This window comes from Palaemon carinicauda, chromosome 17, assembly GCF_036898095.1.
Source record: "Palaemon carinicauda isolate YSFRI2023 chromosome 17, ASM3689809v2, whole genome shotgun sequence".
Taxonomy (NCBI): Eukaryota; Metazoa; Arthropoda; class Malacostraca; order Decapoda; family Palaemonidae; genus Palaemon; species Palaemon carinicauda.
Genome location: NC_090741.1, coordinates 23,072,597 through 23,077,596, shown reverse-complemented (window position 1 = coordinate 23,077,596; position 5,000 = coordinate 23,072,597).

The window sequence follows — 5,000 nt, the reverse complement described above, 5'->3', positions numbered from 1 at the left end:
TCTCCCTCTCTCTTTTCTATGGCAACAATTAACTAGCGTTTTAGTTGCCTTTACAATTTATTAACTTGCTTATGGATATTTTCAAATATTAATCAACTCTTTCTTTCACTGATCTTGATGAATTGAAAAATAGTGGCTCTGATGCTTCCTCGTATCTTCATCAACGTTAGTCATAACAATAAAAAGAAACATCAAAACATTTGACTAAAAAAATATAATATAATATAATCGTTTATTTACTTTGTTATGAAATTTTGCAGCAAAAATGTTCATAGCTAATCGCTTGATTTTTTTTTTTATTACTAATCCTCTATTCTCTTTTCATTAAGTAGAGGAAAAAAAATTCAAATTATGAAGAATGGATGTTGGAAATCGCAAGGCGTGAAAAGGCAAATGGAAATAGAAAAACTAATTCTTGATTTTGGTGTCTTCACTAAGCTTCGAGATTAAATAAAATGGAAAAATGGCATCAAGATGAAATGTATAATGAAACAAAATGAGTAAACATTAACTGAAAATAAATTGTATCCGATCGTGAATAGAATTGTTCCTTATTTATTGAATATCAGCATCAACATCTCAACTGTAGATAAACCCCCTACCCCATTAAAATACATTCACAGCATTACCGGTTTAAATAAGTTCATATTATTGTGTAACATATAACATTTCCTTAATATTTTTTTCACGTTACAATGAACTTGGTCATGAATTTGTTTCTGCTGAGGATTGTATTTCATGTCAAGAATACACGAGTCTCCAACATTGACATGCACGTACCCCAAGGAACAAATACCTGTCTGATAGAACATATACTCTAATATGCTAATTTTTTTGCTTTATTTTGAATTTCGATTTATAAGCAAATTCCATAGACATGACTGTTTTGATAACTGGGATTTATACCCTTAATCGGAACAAATTTGGGGATAATAGTGATCGTTCTTAGTCTAGTCTAAGTCACCTTAATATCAAAGAAGAATTTCTTAAAGAAATATATCTAAATAAAGATAATAAATTTGGATATTATTTGAAGATTAGTCGAAGCTGTAGATGAGATTATTTAGGATTTTACAGTTTCATAGGCTTATGTTTATATAACATGAAAGTCTATACGGTGCTATGTAACGTATTGTATATAGTGATGTATGAAAATGCGATCATTCATAAACATCTTCAACCTAAAAGCAATATTGATAGGAATAGATGCTTTATTCAATTACAAAGAGAGATTAACGAAAACTCAGATTATCACACTTAGATATATGTTGCTTGTAAAGTGTCGACATCTAAATAATTTAGGTGCCTTGAGTCTTATTTCAAAAACAGGAATACGTATGTTAAGATAACATGAAAGAAAACAATTACACGTCAATTTGGCATTTGCTTTCGGACCATTGACTGTGGGAGCGAATGCATTTTGTCATAAGGCCAGATTAATGTAAACCCAATCACCATTAATGCAAAAAAAAATAGGCAAGTTGGTTAAGCCAAATAAAGCTTATGAAGTGAAGCTGGGCTTATGATTAAAGTTTCCTGCAAGCGAATTGGGACTTTTGCTTCCTTTGACATTATGAATTCACATTAGGTAATGAGGTTTTAGATTAAATGGAGCAATGGAATCGTTTCGATAGATGGAGCATGTGTTTTATGTTTGATTTTACACTACTAAACACACGCCACCTACTGTAATGGGGCTTAAAAAAATATAGTGTTTCAGTCGCACATTAACCCACAGTACCGTCCCAAATGTCGATAAAAAATAATCAATTCACGTTTTTGTCCTTTCTACTTCGTGACTTGCATGGTAGAACTTGAATAAAGGTCTCAGTATTATTATTATTATTATTATTATTATTATTATTATTATTATTATTATTATTATTATTATTGTAGTTGTTGTTGTTGTTGTTGTTCTTACTGGCCAAGCTACAACCCTAGTTGGAAAAGCAAGATACTAAAAGCCCAAGGGCTCCAACAGGGAAAAATAGCCCAGTGAGGAAAGGAAATGGGGAAATAAATAAATGATGAGAATTAATTAACAATATATCATTCTAAAAACAGTAACAACGTCAAAACAGATATGTCCTATATATACTATTAACAACGTCAAAAATAAAAATGTCATATATAAACAATAAAGAGACTCATATCAGCCTGGCCAACATGAAAACATTTGCGCCAACTTTTAACTTTTGAAGTTCTACTGATTCAACTACCCGATTAGGAAGATCATTCCACAACTTGGTAACAGCTAGAATAAAAATTCTAGAATACTGTGTAGTATTGAGCCTCATGATGAAGAAGGCCTGGCTATTAGAATTAACTGCCTGCCTAGTATTACGAACAGGATAGAATTGTCCAGGGAGATCTGCATGTAAAGGATGTTCAGAGTTATGAAAAATCTTATGCAACCTGCATAATGAACTAATTGAAAGACGGTGCCAAAGATTAATATCTAGATCAGGAATAGAAAATTTTATAGACAGTAAGTTTCTGTCCAACAAATTAAGATGAGAATCAGCAGCTGAACACCAGACAGGAGAACAATACCCAAAACAAGGTAGAATGAAATAATTAAGACACTACTTCAGAATAGATTGATCACCGAAAATCTTGTAAGACTTTCTCAATAAGCCAATTTTTTAGCAATTGAAGAAGACACAGACCTAATTTGTTTCTCAAAAGTAAATTTGCTGTCGAGAATCCCACCTAAAATTTTAAAAGATTCATACAAATTTAAAGGAATATTATCAATACTGAGATCCGGATGTTGAGGAGCCGCCGTCCTTGACCTACTTACAATCATATTTTGACTTTTGTTCGGATTCAACTTCATACCCCATAATTTGCACCATGCACTAATTTAGCTAAATCTCTAATTAGGGATTCACCAACCCCAGATCTACATTCAGGGGATGGAATTGATGCAAAGAGAGTAGCATCATCTGCATAGGCAGCAAGCTTGTTTTCTAGGCCAAACCACATGTCATGTGTATATAGTATGAAAAGTAATGGGCCAAGAACACTACCCTGTGGAACACCTGATATCACATTCCTATACTCACTATGGTGACCATCAACAATAACTCTCTGAGATCTATTACTTAAAAAATCAATAAGAATGCTAAGAAACGACCCACACACTCCCAACTGTTTCAGTTTGAAAACAAGGGCCTCATGATTAACATGGTCAAAGGAAGCACTAAAATCAAGGCCAATCATACGAACTTCCTGACCACAATCAAAGGATTTCTGTACAGCATTGGAGATTGTAAGAAGGGCATCACATGCTCCAAGGCCTTTACGAAAACCAAATTGCAAACTAGGGAGTAGATGATTACCTTCAGCAAACTTATTAAGACGTTTGCCAAAACACGTTCAAAAACTTTAGATAATATGGGAGTTATGGAAATTGGGCGGTAATCAGGGGGACTTGAGCTACCACAAACAAATTTACATAGAGGAGTAACATTACCAATTCTCCAACAAGTGCTAAAAGCTCCTCTTCTTGCTAACTTCCGCAAAATAACAGATGACTTTGGAGCTAAGAAATCTGCTGTCTTTATAAAAAACAAAGGAAAAATATAATTTGGGTCTACACCTCCATAAGCATCAAGGTCCATCAACAGAGCTTTAATCTCACGAGATCGAAAAGCTAAACTAGTTAGTTTAGCCTCAGAAAAACAGGAATGACGAAGTTCAAGTTTTTCATTACTCTGTTTACTGTCAAAAACATCAGCCTAATTTTCCTTGGTCGTTGTAAATGTGGATATTAACGTTAAATTTGGATTCCTACTCATACAGGAAAGGAAGGTAAAAAGTCATGATACTATTCGTGGCTGTGCTAGATAATTCCTGATTATTCATTCCACCATTAAATGGTTGTAAAAAGTCAATGAACGACAGATATTATTTAGTTTAACTTCGTATTCATGAATCAAATCTATATATAAACTGGTATGTACCTTCAATGACTAGAGAGAGTATTTTTAAGTCCATCATTTAATGAGCACCATAACATAGCGATAACAATTTCAAATTAAGAATTCTTGGCATTCCCGTCCGAACAATTTGGCCAGATTTCCGTCTCTTTCTAACTATGTTCCTTCAGTTTATTAGTGATTATGACTTACATTTACCCGTGAAAAAATATTTTTCCTCTTTTGCTTGTCCGATATTCGTTAATATATCAATGCTTGGCTTCACACATTCTTTTCACTTCTTGATCACTTCCCCATTGTTCCTTCCTTTTTCATCCCTCTTGCTGAAGGTTTTTCTCAATCAAGTACTCATTCTCTACTGCAATTTCAGTTTAATTCTCCATTTCCCTCAGTTCTACCCAATTACCAACCACTTTATTTCTCCTATTAACATCGTTGTAGGGTAACACTTATCTTAAAAGATCATAATTTGTATTCTTTTGTATTTTCCACCACTGAAAATCCCCTTTTAGTCAATAAAATAGTTATTTTCTGCATTACGTCATAATCCAATTTCTTTTTATATGAAAAATCTAGTTACAAAACCACATAACTCAACAAATATTTCCAAATGATTTACCCGATATATTTTTTAAATGTTTATGAAATAATTTAAGGGATACATTCAAAATGTATTGGAATCCTATAAACTCTTGTAATTTATAATGTTCATTGAATGAACTCGTTGAACTAGGCTAAGACTGAGTGACCAAAAAAGAAGCAAAAAGTAGTCCGTGGCATACTCATACATCGAATTCTGTGTTATTGATAAGTGCCATTTTAAGAAAACTCTACTTTTAAAACGCTCACCATCAGTGTGTTGAAGTTCCTCAAGTACATTACCCTACTCATATATACTGAGATAAAAAACACATAAGCAGTGTCTACAGTATATAGACACAGACTTTATATATATATATATATATATATATATATATATATATATATATATATATATATATATATATATATATATATATATATAACTACATGTATATATATATATATATATATATA